Here is a 23230-nt window from a genome sequence, read left to right as displayed (position 1 = left end):
ACCTGTCACACGGTAAACATCTAGGCGATAATCGAGCTCATTCCAGACTCTGGAAAGCATATCGGGCGTGATTGTGTTTACAGCTTCTGCAGATTCTGTCCTGCAGAATTTCAATGGATGCAGGTATGGGAGGTACGAACACTATGTCTTTGATATACCCCCACAAGAAAAAATCGCAAACACTAAGGTCCGGTGACCTAGGAGGCCAGGGAAGAAACACCTGATCATGGCGTCCAGCACGACCTATCCGTCTGTTTGGCAGGACCTCATTGAGAAAGTTACGGACGTTACGATGCCAGTGGGGTGGTGCCCCATCTTGTTGGAAAAGGTAGTCACCTACCTCAGTAAGTTGAGGCATCAACCAGTTTTGTAACACATCCAAGTAACTGTCGCCGGACACAGTTTCGCCTTCAAAGAAAAAAGGACCATAAACTCTCTGTTCAGATATGGCACAAAACACATTACACTTAGGAGAATCACGTTGTATCTCCAGCGTGGCGTGGGGATTATCCAATCCCCATATCCGCACATTGTGTCTGTTTACCTTACCATGCAGGTGGAAGGTTGCTTCATCACTGAAAATGATCTTCGACAGAAGATTGTCATCATTTTTCATTAACGGTTGGAGATCCGAACAGAACTGCTGTCGCTTTGGACGGTCTTCAGGTTTTAACTTCTGCACCAGTTGCAGTTTATATGGCTGAAAGTGCAAGCCTTTTCGTACTTTTTCGGATTTGTAGTTCAATACTCGCTCTGCGCACTGACTTTCTGGGGCTCCGAACAACGGTTTCCCTCACACTCTCAACAACTTGCTGTGGGACTGTCGGTCGGCCAGAGTGCCCTTTCCGCTTGTCACAGATGCACCCTTCTTCGACGAAATCCTTGTACCACTTCAAAATGGACTTGTTCGAAGGTGGTTCCACACCAAATTTACGCCTGAACGAACGTTGAACAGACACGACACTCTTTGTTGTGTGTAATTCTAACACACACCAACTTCGTTGCTGTTTTGAAAGCGCCATCTTGAATTTACTGCCCTCTAGCGGAAAAATGGGTCAATTTCACAACCTGTAGGGAATAAACAAAAATATTTTGAGTTACTACACCTTCTGACACCATACTTACAAACATATTGCAAAAAGTTTTCATTTTATAACCAAATAAAATCGAGGAGTGTTTTTGTGGACACGCTGTACTTTACAGATAAAAAGGTTCTTTACGGTCCAGAATCCATTTGCGCTTCCTGATTTTCTCACCTGGACCGGAATTGAATTTATTTAAAATTCCTGGACCTTTATTAACCCTGGAGCTGAGACGAGGCAAACCTAAGGCGTTTCCTGTAATGTGATACGAGGCCGAGACAGTAGAAGTGACAATAGAAGAAATCTGTTGCTGTTCGAATATGTTCTGTGTTGTAAGATGTAGTGGGAATGTTTACAAGTTTTTGCTTGTATTTTCACAAGCTTACCTAATATAACACTTTTTATATTACAGTTTTATCACCATTACATGCAGCTCTCCTCACTTTACACTGTCCCTGGAGTCGGTGGAACAAGCGAACGAAAACAAGTCTTCTGCGTAATTAGTAACACTAGAAGGTTTGACGAATGAACACGTTTTACAAAAGCGATTGCATGGAGGGGTCAACGCGACTGCAACTACCAGCCGCTTTCAACAGCGCGCATCACTTTGCTCCGTCCGCTCGCTTTCTCCCCTTCTCTACCTTTATGTGCGGCTTCGCTTCCAAGACTCCTGTGAGAAACTTTATGGAAGCCTGCTGCATGCTACTGGATTTGAAAGCCGTTGAGGTAAATGAGACTATATGCACAACGCAATAATATCTTTGTGTTTTTCTTTTCAAATGATGTAGCAGGTGTTGTTAATCTTAGATGTGAAAGCTGCCTTGTGAAGTAGTGATTGTCAGTGAGCTTCCTTTTTTTATTAGGCACTTTCTGTCTCTTTCATCTCACCCTAAGGTACCCATTGTTAAGATGTTGAGTGCCTATATGCAGGGACATTGTTTGTAAACTCCCACATGATTCACGTACATCGGGAATTGAACTAGAGTCCCTCGCGTGGCAGTCAGACGCCCTACGGATATAAAAAATGGTAAAGGCAAAGTGCTCCCCTGTGCTTAGCACCACGCCATGAAGGCGTATAGGGAGTGTAGGGGTAACGCCCCACACTTTCTTGATCCGGTTGTGAGTGGGGGTGATGTGATCAGCATCACGCCCCTGGCCGCCTTTACCTCCCAGGGTTTCCCCCAGGTACCCATGTCAATGGACGCTGGGTGGGCGCCGGGGCCGCTTCCAACGTTAGAAAAGTTCCCGGATTTAAACCGGCCGGGAGTCGAACCAGGGACCTTTAGCATGGTACTCAGACGCGTTACCGACTGAGCCACCGCGGTCATGCCACCCTACGGATATACGGCACCCAAAAACGTATTCAGGAGTTCCAGACCCACCCCCCTTCCCGAAAGCTTATCAATTAAATAATCAAAATATACTTGTTTAGCATTTGTTGTGTAATCGAGGGTAATTTATTTTCGCCAAATGTACTGGAAAGCAAAGATAAGATCGGGATCATATACGGCTTAGAAGGACATTGCCGAAGAAGATTTATGCACCCTACTACTTATGATAATAGGGATTCTAATCTGAAACTTATCGTTAACCGGATCTAATATACTTTTTGATATTCAGTAAATATTCAATTCTCTATCTATTTCACATTAATTTCCTTGCCAGGGTAGTTGGTGGATTTTATAGAAATTTTGGCGACCTTAACTACACACATAAGATAGATAATGAATACATGCTTTATATATCTATTCTTGTACCGTCTTACCTATTCATATAATAATAATAATAATAATACAATGTTAGTTTATTAGTTTAATGTTATTTGAATTATAATTATTTTAATTTTAACGTTATATTTATTAATGTTATTTCTGAGATTCTTGGTTCGGACAACTCCCTAAATATTTTTCCTCGATAACTGCCTGACGCCCTTATATTCGGTTCGGAGACTGCCTTTATGGCAGTGACCCTCTGTTGCCGCGTTTACCTACGAAGGTACTCGCGGTCAAACAACCAATTAGGCCTAATGCTTGGGCAAAAAGCGGCAATGTTAAAAATCACCCTCCCCAAAGCGGCCAGCAGGCAAACAGGATTTTGTCAAAGTAACCGTTATGCGCTGTGAATGGACACCGGTTGCTACGACGGCCGGAATATAATTCTAAGGAGTAAATTCTACTTTTGTAACCTGAAGAAATGATAGGCCAAAGAGGAGAGGGATTCGTGGCAACTCCTCTACTGATTTCAACCTTGGTTGTTCAGTAACTGGTCCTCGATAAAAACAAATGGTAACCACTGTTGCAGAGAGAATAATCTCTCTCTCTTTGTTCTTCGTCCTCGCATCCTTAATTTCCTATCCAATCCTGAGAGTAGCCAATGGAGCACACTTAATTGGAAAGAAGAGAGAGCGCAGACGGATTGACGGGCTGTCCCTCTGCTGAAGCATTGTCATGGATTTCGCCGGATGAATCTCCTCATAGCTGGGCGGGCTTTGTGACATCCAAGAAGGAGAGGAGGGACACTTCTGCTGGGGTGGAGGAGGGATTAGTGGCGTGACGTCACGGCTGGGGTGGGCAGCAAAAGCTGTCAGGAAATGGCCGCCGGAAGACAGGGGCAGGGCGAGCGAGGGAGAAGAAACGTCACGTTACTACAAAGGAGGACAACGTTGCAGAACAAACGAGGAACCGTGTTTGTGGAAGGAAGTAAAACAAACTAAGATGATCATTTGACCAGTGGCGTGCCCAGGATTTTCACCTTTTTTTGGTAGTCAGTCCTCATTATGCCTTATTTTCCTACCTTTGGCGTTCTATTTTTAGGAATACTAAGGGGCGGCGGTTATGACCACCCGCAACCCCCTTGTGCACGGCAATGCATTTAACAGGGATGCTCTTAACCTTCATGTAATTCCAAATGGTATTGTGATGATTCCAGTGAGAATTGACGTAGCCAGGCGTGGGTTCACCGTGGCCCTTCCTGAAATTTGGCTAAGTAACAGGGACGTTGTTCGGGGCTTCGGGGGTTGGGAGGACTGGCCCTTTCCGAAAATTTCACGTGTCCACTCAAGGAAAATTTACTTCAATATTATATATATATAAAAAATGTTTATTTTGAAAAAATGGCTACCAAAATATTCTTTACACCATCTTCAACTGTTTTTTTTTACCCTGACATAGGAATGTAGTAATACTTGGTGCAAGAGCCCCACGAGTCCATTCCAACGCCGTCTTAATAACTTCTATAGGTGCCCTGGTTGCTGAAACATTGCAATTTAAAATTAACAAGATGTTGGAAAAAAATTGTCAAAATCGCACAGTTTGCAACACTGTAATTTCGGAAAAATAAAAGATAGGGATCTGTAACTTTGCATATGTTCCTGCCTCAGGTAGCTCTTTCAGTATTCCAAATTTCAAATGAATCATAACATGTGGGTTTGAAAAGTGCATTTTCATTGGTTGATTTCACATTGAATGATGACCCCTTTTGCACTTCGGCTTGTCCTCTTGAGCTGCACGACTTTCCGTCGTCGAATATTAAGGACTAATTTAGAGTGCTACAATGAGCGAATTTCTCTCGAGCGTCAAATAGTTCGCACGGACGACGCTAGATAGCGTACGGAATTGAGAGCTTCTTCGCTCGAGCGAAAAACGCTCTAACAGGCAAAACGAATGGTACACTCTCGAAGCAAATTAGTAAACGTAGCCTATATCGATAATTTGTCTGTGGTAGTGGACCCTCAGCTCAAATATGTATATTAAGTGAAAGAAGCAATGAAATTGAAACTTCAGTGAACATAGTCATCATCTCTAGGTTAAATGTACAAGGTATACCCCAAGTCCTGAACGTAGCAGCAGTTCGGCATCTTTGACATAACCCCAGAGGAAGCTGACCGGAACCGTATCTGGTTTCGAGCCACCACCTGTTTTTCGGCAAAGCGCTGTTGTCACTTTTACGTGCAGAGTTTAGACATCCATTCATTCACTGTGACGTTTTACTCCCAAGGTCTTCATATTGCATAGAAAAATAGCAAAACACAATAACACAACCTAACAAAGATAGAGAACCGCAACCTCGTGTTCAAAAATCTCTATGAAACTGAATTAGCAACATCTCATTTAGTCCACGTGGACTTGATGAGAGCTGTCATTTCTTGGACGAACGCTATTGGTGGGAAAGGTTTCAGGGGAGGATTTACTGGACTCCACGTGGACCTGATATATGGTTGTAAGGGGGAAAACTGATCTTTCGGAACTTTCTTTGAAGTAAAGTGAGGTTTCTTTGGGGACCAGCACTATAACCAAAAAGGTTCTTGCCGTTTTTGACGTCCCATTAATCATGCGCTCACAGAGAGGAAACGAAATGACGCACGTACCTGCCAAGCGATCGGGAGATAGTCTGACCATCGACTGTCAGTAATACAGGCACGTTGCGCACACAGCAGTCATGGCTCGTCCAGTGTCGAAGAGAAATGGAGGTATCGAAGCAGCTTGTTCGCGTGTGTTTATTGTATGACTTTAAATTGGGCTGTCAGCTGCCGCATCAAGTCGCCGCATTTGCCAGGCATTTGGGGAGAATGTCGTGAACGAATTTCGGATGAACCTCGCAGTGGACGACCACGTGTGTTGGATGACGAGGCCCTGAAAGCAGCCATCGAGGAGGACAGTGGTCTAACGTGTGATGAACTTGCAGAAAGGTTCCATGTTTCCGCTGAAACAGTCAGACTGCACCTGCATGGAATAGGGAAGTCATACAAGTTAAGCAAGTGTGTACCCCACACATTGTCGGCAGCCAACAAGGAACAATGAGTGACAGCCTGTTTGTCCTTGCTCACTCGGCACCTGAACACACCCATATTTGATCGCATGTTCACTGGGTCCTCTATGACACTCCCAAGCATACCAGACATTGGTTGTCGCCACGTGACCCTGTTCCTCACACCTCAAGTCCACCTCTGCACCCACGAAAGGTTATGCTCTCTGTATGGTGGCATTGTCGGCAAGTGGTGCATTACTAGCTCCTTCCACCTGGTCAGACCGTCACTGCTGACCTCTACTCTCAGCAGTTTCAAAGGGTGCACCGTGCATTGCGGCAGAAGGAGCCGGCATTGGTGAATCGCAAGAGTGTGCTGTTCCTGCACGACAATGCCAAGCTACATGTGGCAAAGAGGACCCGGGAGACCCTTCAGCAACTTGGCTGGGAGACACTGTGCCATCCACCATATTCACCGAACCTTGCACCAACAGATTACCATCTGTTTCTTTCCCTCGACAACCACCTCCGTGGGAGATCCTTCGCAAATGAGGGAGATCTGCGGAACGCACTCTCTGACTTCTTTGCATCCAAGCCCGCCGAGTTTTATCACCAGGGTATTTTTGCAGCTGCAGGAACGTTGGCAAAAGGTGTTGGATGCTGATGGAGATTACTTAGAAACCTAAAGATACGTACCGTCCACTGTGTTGCTCTTTGTTTATCACTGCTCTAGAACGGCAAGAACTTTTTTGGTTACCTTGTAGTTTAGTCTCTTACCAATGCAATTCAGCCCACATAGTGCAGTGTGGGCTGAAACTGCCATGCAGGACGGATACTTTACATACTATTATTCACATTAAAATGATATTCCATTGTAAACGCTCCAGCGCGAGGGACTCGTTCGAGTACGAGGGGGCGAAAATGGTTTCATGCCTATTAGTTATTTCGATAGTAGTTGTGCGCGTAGGAATATAGAACATGTGATAAAGGCATATCATTCAAGGTAGCTCCTATATGGACCTTTTATACTGAGTTATAATTACGATTAGAGTACTGCTTTGGACCACTTCCGCTCGCTCAAACTTGATCGAATCTCCCACGCTCGAGCGGGATTCGCTCGAATATATAGAATATCAAATATCATTTCAATGTGACAATAATCCTACAAATATATGTAAAATTCGTGCTGGTAGTTTCAGTCCATAATCATCTATTCATTTTCATATATTGTATTGGTAAGATAGTCTAAATTACATTTTAACATGGAAATGATGACTATCTTCACTCTAGTTTCAATTTCACTCCATCTTTCACTTCACGAAGCATATTTGAAGCCTCACTACCACAGACAAATTACGGTTGTACGTGAACTACTGGGCTTCGAGCGTATACCGATCGTTTGCATGTTCGAACGTTTTTCGCTCGAGCGAAGAAACTGTCCAACCCGTAAGCCATCGAGCGTCATCCGTGCGAACTATTAGACGATCGAGCAAAAAAAAGCCTCGATACAGCACTCTAGTGGGCGAAAATAGCACTAGAACTGACACATAGAAAGTCGCATGAGTCTGTTTACATAAACTTTGTTCTTACAGTGGTGCGAACAATTGCACCTGAATGGATTCTCTTGTGTAAACAGCTGTACGGAATCATACAAGACTAACTTCCATTATATATCACACCGAACCCTCCGCGTCTCGAAACTTTCTCGCAGCAAAGGAAAGACATTAGTGCTTTTTTGGGGGGAAGGTCAGGCACTAATTTCCTGCGCGCTTCATCCCCAGCCTTAGTGCGGATCGTCTTTCAAAGCGTCTTGGCTATCCTCCGAAGGCATTCAGATTCAATCAGTCTGATGCCCCGGGCTTCTCCTTCGACTATATAGTATCCTCGAGAAGGAAAGAATGGCTCCTGGGGATATGGGAATTGAAACTTTCTTCTCCCAACCCCTCTTTCTGATATACGAAAGCAGAGGACTGGATATGAAAGGAGATGGAAGAGGAGAGGAAATGGATTCAGTCAAACAGTGCGAAATCGTGAATGGCTGAAAAGAAGTGGAGGATATCGGCTGGAACCACGTAAGTCCATCAGGTATTACCGCGGTTTTTAAATTGTAATGCGCCCCAAAGGAATAATATTTGAAAACTGCTGGAAAGGGGAAGATAAAAGCCCTTGTAATCACTCCAGAAAAACACACTCCAGCTTTCTTGCGATGGAAGAACTTGCAAGACACTTAATGTAAAGAGAATTGCGGGTGCAGTGAAGTCGTCGTAATTCCTAACACTCTGGACATTTAATTAGATAAACTTTTTATAAGTACAATGTGCAGTGTTCGAATGGGGCTGTTCAGACAAGGCTAATTGCAGATGGCAGCACGATAGTTGTCTCTGCCCTTCAAATGGGTAAAGGTTCTCCCATCTAAATGCATGAGAAAATGACCTAAATTTTAAAAAAAATAATACGTCAACAACAGGAAAGATATTGGAACTCATGACAATTATAAAAAAATGTTAAAAATTTGCATAATATTTGTCTACGTTACTTGCATTTCTTTCATAATAGATGTGGTTTATTCTTGTCAGTTAATGCATCAAAGTATAATACATAGGAATAATAATTCAGCATGACTGCACTATATTTATACAGTTGTCATTAATAAATGTATTTTTGAACACGATATTACACTTTTCGACGCTGTTAGTAAAAACGATAGTCTGTTTTATGTATAAATTATTCGAGAATAGATCTTATCTTCTGTTTCACGTCTCGCAATCTCAGGGGGCGTTCTTATTCACAAGAATTATCGTTTTGAAAGTTTTGTATAGATACAGAAAAATGAAGGAAGTACAAATAAAGAAGACGTTAACATTAAATTATTGGAGAGGACATGTTGTATAATAATAATAAGTATAATGCGCAAGTGACAGTTAAGATCCGGACGTCGTAGGAACCGGTGTGCAATCACGGCGCGGAAAGGTTATATGTTGACAAAATCCTGGTTCCCTACTGGCTGCTTTGGGGAGTTTTTGGGGACGGCGAGTTCCTTCGTAGGGAAGCTGCCATAGAGGCGGTTCCCGCGCCGGATATAAGAGCGGCGGGACTGTAATAATATTTTTTTTGGATTACTTTCGGAGTTTCTGCAATTCCGACACCCGCCGTTGCATTACACATACTTGCGAACCAGAAAATAATATTGGCTTAGACTCAATTTCTTGTATTTCCAATTTGAAACTAAATAAATGACACAAAATTTAGTGCCCTTTATGCATAAAACGTGCGCTATTTGGACGTTTCGAGCTACCCTGACGTTGTTCTTTATTATAAGTAACTAGCTGATTACCTGGCGTTGCCAGGGTATTTATTTATCCCAATCTTGTTATTGTTGTTATTGATTTGGTGTTTTAAATCCACTTTTATGCACAGTAAGGGTAATCGGGACTGAACCTACAGTTTAAAGTGGGATCCGAACCACTATGTGCCTCCACCGGATATCGAACCCTGGATCCCTTGATTACAAGGCGACGACGCTACCACTGCGCCATAGGGGAGGCCCATCCCAATCTTGTATTAGACAGGAAAATAATGAATTCTAACTATAATGTAAAATGTAGCTAATTTTAAATGTGATCGTGAATGTCACGAATTAGCTTAGAGACTTTCGAAAATTATGGATTCGACACTAATCTAGGTCATTTGTGGCATTCTATTTTTCACCCCCTCTCACCCCCCATGCCAATAGGTGGAACTTGTAGTTGAACCGGATTGGGATGTGTCACGAAAACTATGGATTCCATTCGCAACACAGCCTGAATGTTAGACAATCCGAGAAACACTATCGTTGTGCAGATTGCATAGAGTAACGGATGTCTGTTTGTGGGGAATGTAATATCGGTGGTTCTCTATTATTTTTACATGTCACCCCTTCCCACCCCACCCCTAGGGGGTCTTACCCCCACAGTATTTATTTTCAGATTGCAAGTGATACGTGTACCAGGTGTGGTTGAAATTGCTCCAGGTGTTCGAGAGTTATACCGGAACAAACAAATATACACACCCACAAACACACACATACATCCATTTTTATATATAGGGTAAAACGAGGAGAGACGCCGCACCTTTTCATAACTGAATAGAAAAACAACATCTCTGCTTTTGTGGAAATTTATTGACATGAAAACTTAACTACAGTCCTTGCACTTCAAGAAAAAAAATAATTGGCATCCATTAGGAAGAATTTAAATGGATATTTTTTCAAATTACAAAAGCATTGAATTTTGAGTGTCATGAAAAACACGAGGAGAGATGCCGCACTGACTCACTTCTGCCTCTTTAAGTTCTTCTCACGAACATTCTTTCTTCCACAGTCCACACACATTGTTCCATACACAGTGCAGGTTTCGTGTAACCATTTCGAACACGCAACACACTGGATCCAGTCAGATTTGGAAGCCGTGAGGAAGTAATTCTTCAAGCATTCCACACAATTGTTGATGTCTTGCTCAGATCCACTCGCTGTAGCATCTGGCGCAGGTTACTTTGTGCCGGCTGTTTTTTCTTTCTGTCCTGTCTTGATCATGGAAGTTGATTACGAGTTTTTTTGTTTCATATTTGCAAGTCTGGAAGCGGAATTGATCACTTCGGCGGACTGTTTGAACCTTTTACCTTGGCGAGGAACTTCTGGAATGGGACTCAGCTGGCGGAGGTACTTTCTGGGACTTTCCGTGGGTGTGGAACTAAAGGTAGATGTCGAAGGGTTTGAATTTATTCCTGGTAATTGATTCTGGGGCACAAAAGGAGGTTGTTGAGTTACTTTTGGTGTCAGTTGTGTTGCTTGCGAGGTTGTTGGTTTAACTGTGACAGGTGAGAGACTTCCTCAGGAACTCGATGGAGGTGACTCTAGATCCTGAGAATCAATATGGTCATATATTTTGGTGTGGGTGGATGAACGTGGACTAGGACCTGACTGACAAGCATCAGAAATGGAAAAGTAATAGTCGGGAATAGCATTTGAATTCAAATGGTAAATGCCACAGGCTCGGAAACCTGAAACGGCATTTCCAACAGAAGCAGCTTTATTCCACGCCGCACCAATGAGAGAGCCTGCTTGGTATCTTGTAATATTCCTGTCTTTATGGGTTCTCATCCATGATGTTGCTTCCTTGTTGTAATATGATTGTACTGGACCAAATACAGATCGGTCCAAGAGTTGAAGTGCTTGCGTAGTGTGACTTGGCAAACATGAAACGATAACACCAACTTCAGCCGCATACTCCAGAAGTTCTAATGCATGGACATGTGATGAATGGCCATCTAGGAGTAGAAGCGTTTTGCCTGGATGTTTCCTGGGAACGAAGTGTTCTTTGAACCATTTCATGAACAGATCAGCACTGATGTACGACGATTTAGGGTTCGTGCAGACATCGGATCCTGCAGGAAGTCCATCAACGAATTCAGGTTTTTTATTCACACCTTTCATAATAAGAACAGGAGGAAGAAATGTTCCTTCTGCACCGCAACACCCTATCAGCGTCACATTTTCTCCCCTTTCTTTTGGAGTCAATATGTGCACAGTCTTCGAACCTTTGGAGGTCACAACCTTTCCATGTCTGTTAATGAGTGGGAATCCTGTTTCATCGACGTTAAAAATGTTACCTGGTTTATTCATTAGATCATGTTCTTCCATAATCTTTTCTAGCAACGTAAAATAGTTTTTCACATCTTCACGAATCAATCCCTGAGCTCTGTTGATAGAAAGGCCTTGAGCTTGTCGCAAAGAAAGTTCAGGATTTCTCCTCAGGAAGGAATTTAACCATACGTTTCCTGCCATCTGCGATTCATGCGAGAACGTGTGTTTAATATTTAATTTTTCAGCAAATTTGTACGCCAACACCCTAACTGCTTGTCTGTCTGGAGCGAAACCTGCTGCACCTAGACGTTGAATATGGGAAACTAATTTATTTTCATTATGTGCAACGAAAACCCCTTCAGGTCCAAGACTCTTCTTGGAGAAATCGCCTTCTTCAATCCTTCGACATATGGTTCTCGCTGGAATGCCGTAATATCGTTCAGCTTCTCTTTTCCCTATGTCCCCGGCTTGCACTCTGGTACATGCCTCTTTCATGTTCTCATCAGACCACGAAGCTCTAGCAGATCTTCTTCTGTATGTGTTGGGCATCTTGAATTCTGAAAAGAATAAGAAACGAGTGCTTAGAAACTTTTAGACAATTTAATATTTAAGTACACTCTATTTTACATAACTTATATACAAGCACAAGTAACATGTGTATAATGTTGTGTTTGTATTGCATTCTTTGTTAAAATACATAGCCTACAGTACATGTAACACTGTGTTCAAAATATTCAATGTGTCAAAAGGTGAAATAAATGACACTGTACACCTTATAATATGAGGGTGAGAAAAGTGCGGCATCTCTCCTAACAGAAATATGTGCGGCATCTCTCCTTTGTGTAACTGCGGCAACAATCCTCTTTCTCGAGGAGAGATGCCACACCAGTTGCTTTTTACTGGTTTTGCAGTTTCGGTGCAAAATCGTGCGAAAGGTAATCGCAATACTCTAACAAGTATTCTAGAAAATATTTGTCACGTAGAAACTAGCGTGCGCTCTATTACGATCTATCACACTTACCTTTCAAAAAATTTCGACGGTCAATTCACCAGGAAATTTTCATATGAAGGCGCCCCACTCCTTTCCACTTCACTTGACTGGTCTCTACTGCACTGGCGTGGTGGAATGAACAACAGTTACACATCCTTGCAGAATATTGCTACCATCTGATGTGTACTAGGCAAGCTACAGCATGTGCGGCATCTCTCCGCCTGCGGCGTCTCTCCTCGTTTTACCCTATAGATAGATTCTTAACTTCACAAGAAGGTCGTTTTAGGAAATTATGGTTCGATTATCGATTTAAATGAGATGTTCTTCACTTTGATGAAACTAGCGTTTGAAGCGTAAAGTGCAAACAAACGACGAACGAAATGGCCACAACTATGCTGGAAACTCCTCCGGAAAAGTTTGGCAGTGAACAGCCCCATTGAAGATGGGCACTGTCATCATGGACATCTGGAGGGAGGGAGCAGATGTCTTGTTTGCAACCCTCGCCTGAAAAATGACTTGGAGTAATTTCTTCGTATGTTAACTAGACGTAAAGTAAAAAAAATATCCTTGTTGACATACGTACATAACCAACAACATTTGCCACAGTGTAATGCGCGCCTGCATATTCTCCAGGATGTCAATGGGCAATTATGCCGTTTGTCTTGTAGAGTATACACACTCGAAGACGATTGGCAGACAGAAATAGCTCCCAGTGCAGCCGCCACAACACTGGTCGCATTTCCAGCTGGCGGCTGACCTTCATGGCTATTTCTGACTCTTTCTCTCCGCCAATCGTCTTCGGGGGAGTGTGGCTCGATAGGTATCAACGAATTCAGTTGCGAACTAAAAGTTGTAGGGGCAACATCGCTCTCCCGTTACAACGTTGCCAAGCGTACTTCTGTTCATGCCAGTTGCATATCAACCTGTGGGTGGTCGTTCCGAAAACTTCATTGTGCAGGACCACGTATGTAGTTGTACAGTGGGATCCACTAGTATTGCTCGGTAAATTGTCCATGAATATTTTCAATAATTTTTCTCTTACATCCTATGCGTCCTTAAGCGATGGAGTTTTATGTATGCTGATGTAGAAGTTGTCAACAGCTTGTTTTGAGTTTTCTTTTAATTCTTGAAGCTCTTATTGGGTCAAATAAAGTGCACGAACGTGTGATGGACAATTTGCACGGTAATACTCATGGATGCTACTGTACCATTAACCTCTGTTGATTTCTGGTGCATACGATATCGTTATCGGAGAACACTCTCGCTTTACGTACTTCTGGCAACATGTGGTGTATCCGACGCTAAGAGCGTTCGGTGCCTTGTGACTCGAAAATCCTCGATATCAGTCGAAGTATAGACCAGTATAGAATATGCGATAACTACCCTTAGTACGTACATCCTCGAAAATTTTCTTATGCAATAGAGGCGGGAATAACACCAACCCTATTTGACAATTAGACGACACCTATGTGTCATTACGCCATGGATGAGGTCAGCCAATCAGATGAATGCATGTGTTTCAAACTGCCAGGTAATTTCGTTTCGCCAGAACCAGTCGAGAAACTGAGATCCATGAAAATGGATAGAAGTACAGCTTTTTGCAGAAGAGTTCCTTCCAGCCCTGAGCAAAAATTTCGTCAGGAAAAAAAATTGCACTGCGAAAAAATAATCGCAGGAACATCAGGGATGAAACTTTTTTGTTAAAAAAAAAAAGAAGAGGGAAAACTCACTTTGCGAAAAAAAGGAAAATTTCACCACAGACATCTAGGGGAAGGGAAAAAAGAGAGAGAGACAAGCTCAGAAGAGCTTTACTCGAGATTGATTACTTTGTTGCCAGACTTGACGTGGCCGAGGGTTTTATCGAGTCCCCCGGTAGAGGGCAGTGGAGTAGCAGAAGCTGCGGTTGCAGACTTTTTCCTTCTTCTCTTTTTGAATACCTTGACAGCGCTCTGCAACGGACGAGATGAAAAGTTGGCTTCTGTGTTGGAGGAAGAGGGGGGGGGGAGAAAAACGAAACGGGGAAATGCTACACCGGACACATAACGGTTGTGTTTTCTTTGTGCGTTACCAAACATTATAAAAAAGAATAAAAAGATGGTAATGAGTCTTTTTGAAACTGAAAAAAAAAAGTGTTTTCGGAAAATTCACAGAATATTCCAATCCAGGGATAGGAGAGACAAGTCATGCGTCTCGTCTACCCTCGCACAAAGGGGTGTGAATGCTTTGTAGCAGGGCCTCCCCATGGCGCAGTGGTAGCGTCATTGCCTTGTAATCAAGGGGTCCCGGGTTCGATACCCGGTGGAGGCACAAGTGGTTCGGATGCCACTTTAAACTGTAGGTCCAGTCCCGATTAGCCTTACTCTGCATAAAGTGGACTTAAAACAGCAAATCAAATCAAAATGCTTTGTAGCACTGTTTATGTGAGCACTTCACACGTTTGTAAGTAGGCCTATAAATACTCAGTAAATTTATTCGAGGTATCTATTACTGTAATAATTTTAAAACCATGCAAAAACAAGGCGAGTGCGAAACCAGATAAATCCTTTGAGACTTATCGAAATAGGTCCTTCCTTTTTTAACGATGTCCTGCAGGAACACACACAACGCAATGCATTGGTTGACACAAAGTACACGAATGTAGGATCGGCACTGACTGGCATTCATAAAACAAATAAGTTCCAGGAGAAATCATGAAAACTCATGAATACGCAGATGCATTTTTTAAATGCTACTCAGATCATACACAGTTACTTCAAAGAAACCAAAATTACATATTTAGCTGTATCACTTGGTTCGGTTTGAAGAATATCTACTAGCAGTTCTGTGTGTTGGTTCAGTATTAAAGTTGAGACTAGCCTTAAGAGAAGGAGAAGCCCTGTAACTAGATATGTTGCGGTTTGCCGCCCTCTCCCGTACTACCAAGCACTGACATTTTATGTGCCTCCTTCGATACTTTCTTCTTACGCCATGATTTGTGAAATTTACAACTTACAGAAATTGCAATAAGTAAACAAAAGAAAAACTCGTTAAAAAATAATAGTTTACAGAAAACAGAAAACTCCGAAACTCGAATTCCTACCATCTTAGCGCGATACACTAACCACTATGCCATGCAGGTTAGCGTAACGCCGTATGAAGGGGAGATTGGGTTGGAGTCCGACGCAAGATGGACATGTCTTGCACGTCCCATCATCTATTTCACCAGTACGTCTTTAATCTTCACAACCGCGATTATTCTTTAGGAACTGAAAAACGACGCAAAATGTGTAGAAAATGTTTGAAAACGAACTTGAAAAACATGAGCGTATCTGAAGGATGTATTTTAAAGCATACAGTGTTGATGCGCATTAAGATATTACTGGAGTCAGCAAATACGCGCACAGAAAAAAAAAACTGATTCATCTGAATTAAGAAAACACATTTTGATAAGCTTTTTGGTGACCATAAGAAAAAAAAATGGTAGCATTTACCGAATTCGGTATTTTTGACCAAATTTTTAGTAACTAAACTAATGTGCATATACTGAGATAATTTGGTTATGGTGAGCAATCACTTTTTGTCGCCTCTTTAAACAAACGTTTGGTTAACATAAACTATTTATTGGTTGTTCCAAACAAACTTTTTCTCCCTCTATGGAATACGCGACAAGACGTACCTACCACCTGACCGGCTACCTGCGAAGGGTCTTCTAATGAGTCTTAAAATATTTGCGATGCGACAAAACGTACCACTTGATGGGACGGCATCAAAAATCGTGTCGTTTCTTATTACAGTTCCACACTGCTCTTCGAATTTCCGCGTTTTGCAACCAACTATTCGCAAAGTAATCAAAGAAAAGAGTTAGCTTCCCTGATTCTGGGGCTTGAGAGTGTATTTCCAGCAGTAGTATAGAAATACGATAACGTCTGTTGCTATTTAATATTCGCAATTCATTTGCACGGGTTTTAATTAATTTGCACGTACTTAGAACTAATTCGCATGTACTTAGAATATTTTACATTTATGTATTTGCATGTTTATAACTTTTTATGAATATATAATTATTTATTTTATGAAAAATATGTATATAGAAGGTAATTAGAGGTACTAAACGCTATGCATATGTTTTTATATTCATTACTGCAAAGTATGTAATGTATAAAATGTTAATATTAATGTTTATAATATTGAAAATAAGTTTTCTATGGTTTATGAACCGCTATGAACGGTGGTAATGGTACGAAAGAAGACGGTCCCGGTACTCGAACCCGCGATATGTAATATTATTAATTAGTACTATGTAATAATGTATGTTATTATGGTATGAAAGACGATGGTCTCACACGCTAGACAGAATACTGTCTCAGAATCTCGACTCGGCTGTGAAGGTAGACAGAGAGAATGAATTAATATTCCGCGCAGGTAGAGGAGAAAGGAATCTGGGGGAAGTGCGTTCAAGGTCAAATGACATCAGAACGTCAGAACAAAGGAAGAATCTGATTGACCAATCAGAGAACGCGTCGGTAGGTTTTCAGAACCGGTTTTTTCAAGGTTAACCAGTACGCAAGAACAGGGGAAAGCTATGCAATACTGTAGGGCAGGGGAGGGATTCAACCAGACAACAAAGGATGTCTGGAAATGCACAGCAAGGGTCAAATCTCTGAAGCTATGCGGTTTCCGCCGCCAATTAATATTCCGCTCAGGTTTGCCTCCAAGGCACAGGACGCTTTAGCGCAGGTTTTTTTTATCTGTACTATGAAGAAGGGAGAGCTATTAGGGACGGGGCCTACAGTTTTCACCATTTGCTTTTATCACGGGGTAACGAACCTAGGACCCTTTGATTATTGATTTAGGTAGTAAATGTATGTTACTGTGTGCTATTTCACTTAATTTTGAGTATATTTTTTACCAAACTTTGACTTTATGTCAAACATTTTCACAGCTTATTTTCATTTTTACAAAAATAACACTATTTGTACTATTCAGGCAACATTTTTTATTAAATTTTGGACTCGCAAAGATATTTTTAAACTTTTTAACTTATTATTTTACAACTTTATATTAATTTTTTACCAAAATAACACTATTTGTACTAATCAGGCAATATTTTTTATTAAATTTTGGACTCACAAAGACATTTTTTCAACTTTTAACTTATTATTTTACAACTTTATGTTAATTTTTACCAAAATAACACTATTTGTACTATTCAGGCAACATTTTTTATTAAATTTTGTATTTACAAAGAGATTTTTTCAACTTTTAATTTATTATTTACAAGTTTATGCCTATTTTTTACTCAAATAACACAATTCTATCTGTTCAGGAAAGACTTTTAGTTACATTTTCGACACACAAAGTGTGTGTTCTCAACTTCTATCTGTTTATTTCACAAGTTTAGGCTTATTATTACTCAAATAACACAATTCTATCTGTTCAGGAAAGATTTTTAGTTACATTTTCGACACACAAAGTGTGTGTTCTCAACTTTTATTTGTTTATTTTACAAGTTTAGCCTAATATTTACTCAAATAGCACGATTTGATCGTGTCTTTTATTACATTTTGGACTCTCTAAGACACACACACACACACACACACACACACAGAGAGAGAGAGAGAGAGAGAGAGAGAGAGAGAGAGAGAGAGAGAGAGAGAGAGAGAGAGATTTTTTCCAAGTTTACAGTATTATTCTCTAGTTTACTCAAATAACACAATTTAGATGTGTTTTGAATTATATTTTGGATGTAAAAGTATGTTTTGACAAGTTCTACCCTTTTATTTTACAAGTTTAGGCTTATTATTACTCAAATAACACAATTTAATCCAGTCAGGAAGGATTTGTTATTATATTTTGGATGCACAAAGAGATGTTTTCAACTTTTTTACTGATTTTTTTGCAGGGTATGTATTAATTTGTATTTATTTTGTTTCGTATCATATATACATTTACAGTCCTCCTCCGTAGCCGAGCGGGTTAAGGCGTTCACTCGTCTTGAGATCGTTCGCTGCGGGACGGCGTAGGTTCGAATCCGGCTATGGTCGGAATTTATTCGGCCTACGTATAGGGCCGGTGGCAACCCACCATCGTGAGGAAATTGGGGAGCTCCGAGTGAGTGAGCGTAATCCGGTCACGGAGACCTACTATAACGGCTGGGGATACGTCGGGCCGACCCCCCGACTATTCCAATACCGGTTGAAGATCTCCACGCTTAGAGGTGACGAATGAAAGCGTGGGAGGGAGACCGGCAGTCGGTAGGTACGCCTAGGCCCTTCATGGGCTGTTGCGCGACGGATTATTATTTATATACATTTACAAATTTTTAATTTAGAGTTTAGTATTTATTTAATTTTTTTCAAAAACACTAAAGAAAAAGTACTTTTAGCTAAAATGTAAGCCACAGAATATATTATTATTATTATTATTATTAGGGTTTACTGATTTCCACTATGCTATTTTTGGTTCTGTATTTCTATATGTATTTATTTAGGTCAGGTTACGCCTGCTATGTAGGAAAGTTTGTTTATTTTAGAGTTTGCTGAGTATTTTGTTACTTTTATACTAGGTAAAGTTTTCTAAATATATCAGGAAGGGCTCCATCCATATACTTTTGTTTTTGCTGTTTGGAGATGATGCGATCAGCATCACTCTCCATCTGCTTTTTATTTTATGTACCCAATATTATTTTGAGGCTTAGTGAATTCTAGAGCCTATTTATGCAGGAGAGAGGGCTTGAAAATTTTCATTTCAGATAACCCACAACTATTTGTCAGAGTATTTTAAAGGATATTTTATATTTATTATGTGCTACTAGAATATCAAAGCTTGCTTAATTTTTATGTCTGTAACGCTGTTATTGTATTTCTAGCTAAGGTTTACTGGATAAAGTACACGAAATGTTTATCATTTTGACTATTTACTTTTATACGAGGCCAAATTTTTAGTGTAACGAAAATTATTGTGTGTCTATAAAGACTGAAATCCCTTTACCGATGGGTCCATAACTGGACGCTTACCAACATTGTTTCTTTTTTTAAAAAAATATATATAACCATTTATCAATATATTCTCAATTCACAGGACAAGACGAAGTTCACAGACGACTGACTATATGGACCATAGGTGCACTTGCTAAATTTTTTTCTATGCTAGAAGAATAATTTAGCCTTATAGCCTTTTTCAAGGTATTTTTGAAGTATTACTGGTTTTTTGGGTGCATCAACATTTGGGTTATTTCTATTTTCTTTATTATACGAGGCCACAATCACTATCTGAACACTGAAATTCTCTGATTGAAACTAAAACCTTAGGCTGTAACTAGGGATTTAGTATGTATATCGACAATTTATAGGACAACACGAACCTTACAAAGGATTGTAGGTGATGTAGGCCCACACGCCAGAGCTTTGTTAACCTGCAAGAAGCATTTACAGCTAATGCTACGAGGAAATGAGGTTGATTTTTTACTGTTTCACAAGAATGCTATTTTTTATACACCCAATATTTGCTTTTCAAGTAACTACATGTACCAGAAGCACTTACAGGCCAACTCTAACTAGACTTCGACTTATTCTATATCATGTGCTAAATTTATAAAGAACTATGTGTATATTTCTGAGGAAGTACGCAAAAGCAGATTACCCGATTAAAGTATCTGAAAAACATATTTTTCTATGCAAGTATATTTTTATTGACTGGATTATTTAACAGATCAAACAGGAAGACTGCAAAATTCATTAAATGTAGTTCTATAGTATAGGTGGTTTCAGAGATATAAAAAGAACAAATATAAGATTTCGCTTTTTTTTGCTTCTGAGGCTAATCGCGACGCTAAGGGTAAATGGCCAGGAAATGTAACGGAGGAGAAACAATCCCAAAAGTTATGGGCTGCATGTAAGTTAATACCACAGAGATATTACAGTAGGTGTAGGTTCTTCCACCAGAACATTTCTATCATAATAATACTGGTTATGCTGTACTGTTAGCTAAAGATGCTGATATTTGAGAAACTTAAAAGCTTACTCACGACTTACTGTTGCAAAAGATCCGATGACAAAATTTAAAAATTGTTATCGTCCAGACAGGGACTCGAACCCTGGACAGATAGGTTAAAAGCCTAACGCTATACCAACTAAGGTATCTGGGCACAAGGTATTCTTTTTTTGAAAAGTTAGTTATTTTAAGAAATATATTGAAACACTTGAGAACACTTTTGGTCTGGTTCGACAGACAAGGAGACAACATTTCTAAATTTTTACAGACTGGGTGTATTTTTCCACTATAGAGGCCTTCACTATATGTAATTCGAAACGCTAAAGTTCAGCTAGCTTCCAAAATTGAGGTAAAGATTGTGTTTGGCGAGATTAACAAGTTACAATTATATCCAGTTACGGACAAATAAAGCTAAAACTCTTAGATTTACTGTACTAGCCAAGTTTTAGTAATATTTTCTTCACTTTAGTACAAATACCAAAGAAATAGGTATATTTTATTTATAATTTGACAAAATGTACTAGTAGTTAATTTACAAAGTTAGGTAAAAAGCAGTATTTTTTAAAAATATTGTTACTGCCTTCAAATTTTATGTTATTTAGCCACTAACAACTGATTTACACTGTTTGGCATTCTTTAAATAGGAAAAGAAGGAATTATTTGTTTATTATTTTTACTTTATATTTATATTTATTTAAGAAAACAATTCTACAGTTTAACTTAATTTTAACAAATTGTTACTAATTTATATATCAAAGTTATGTTATTTAGAGTGTATCAAGGCGTATAAAGTTAATATTTGTACTTATCAGTTCAACTAACAATTATATTTTACACACAAAAGATGATGTTTACAGTTAAATTACTTGAATCAGAGAATAATATTTTACAGTAATTGATTCATTCAGCACTAGTCAGTACTTTTATGCTTCAGAAAGTTTTCTTAATTTTCTATTACGCATGCTATTTTGGGCTATTTTTAAAATGTATTTCTAAGGCAAACTGGTTTAATTTTCTGCTTATAATGCAAAGTTGACATAGTTTTCGCACAATGCATTGTACATTTGTTATATTCTCTACTTACAATTCAAATATTATGCTTATTTAATGTATAACTAACTAACTCTCTAGCCTTCTTAAACCCGAATGTTCATGGCTGCAGCAACACATGCCTTTCATCTGTCCCTGTCCTGAGCAAGATCTATATACTCCTTTCCTTCCCTACCAATTTCCTTTTGGTCCATCTCTACATTATCCCTCCATCTTTGTTTTGGTCTTTCTATTGGTTTTTTACCATCAGGTTTCCCAACAAGAATCCTGTATACTCTTCTTTCCTCTCCCATTTGTACCACAGGATCTACACACCTAAGTCTTTTTGATTTAATCATTCTAATAATATCTGGACATGAATACAAATTATGTACTTCCAAATTATGTAACCTTCTCCACTCATCTGTCTCCTCATCTGTTTTAGGTCCAAATATTTTCCTAAGGATTTTATTTTCAAATACTCTCAATTTATGTTCCTTTTTCAATGTAAGGGACCAAGTTTATTTACTGTATTTAACTTTTATTTTTTGTAATTAACAAAAATTAAAAGCTTATACTGTAGTTATTATATCTTTTTCTATCAGCTTATTTTGAAATTAATATTATTAGGTATAGTCTTTGATTTATAACTATATTGCTTTTTTTATCAATTTATCTAAGAGTACACGCAGACAAACACATGTGTTCACACTTTTATGTAAATAGATATGCCTTTTTTCAATATTTTAGTATGAAGATTGCACTTTAGCTATTTAAGCAAGGGTAGGAAAGGTAGGATTTCTGAGAATTTGTTGCAGGATTTTGTTGTCCAAGTATAGATGAGAACTGAGCTGGGAGACTGTTTTGAACCTTTTCATGAGAGTTTGCATGTGAACTGTATGCAAATTGAGCATTGTTGACTGTGCATGCTTCTAAGTTTTGCTGTTATTTTACATCAAGTCTGTGAGACTGTAGTCAGTTTTCCCATTTCAAGTAGTTTTTATTGATTGTATTTGTATATGTTGTGGGGACTTAGCAGTTTTATGTTATGAGTCAGTTTGTTGTAGAATATTTTTACATGATTGTTTTGAGATATTGAGTGTCTGCTGTTTTACTTGTAATTATTTTCCTTCTTGTGTTGTGTATTTGACTATATTTTGTCCAAGTTCGTAGTATTTAGAATAATTGTTATTGACTTGTAGATGTAGGGAGTAATAATCCTTTGCAAGATGCCCTATACTTTAGTCTGAATATTATTCTTAGTGTTCACTTTTGAAGCCTTAGTATTCTGGAATATTATTAATGTAGAGGTAAATTAGGCTGAAACGTAGGCATTTTTTCTGATAAATTATACTCACTTAGTTGTTTCAGCAGGTAGAAGTTGCATGATGGTTTACTGCTGATGATGTTCATTTGTTCTTCTTATGTACTACGTATGATGTAGCTTACTTGAGTAACTGGAATTTTCTACTGAAAAAAGGATTGCTTGTCTATTTTATTCCTATGTTGTTGAGTTTGTCCATAAGCAAGCCATGTTTTTTACTCTATCCTATGCCTTGGAAGAATCTAGATATATTGTGTTTGCAGTTTTATGTTTCTCTAAGGTTTCAGCTATGTAGTTTTTAAACTGTGCTATGGGTGTGACTATTGATTTCTCTTTCTGGATGCCATGTTGGTTTCTGTGTATTCCTCTTGCTGCTTGAATTTGACTTAGGTTGTTTGCTTGTTTTCTTAGATCTTTATTTGTTCAGTACTTTTTATTTTTTAATATTCTTTTACATAAAAAAATTCAAA

Source organism: Lepisma saccharinum, chromosome 11, assembly GCF_977018435.1.
Source record: "Lepisma saccharinum chromosome 11, izLepSacc3.1, whole genome shotgun sequence".
NCBI classification, from domain to species: Eukaryota; Metazoa; Arthropoda; class Insecta; order Zygentoma; family Lepismatidae; genus Lepisma; species Lepisma saccharinum.
This window is presented reverse-complemented; position numbering follows the sequence as displayed.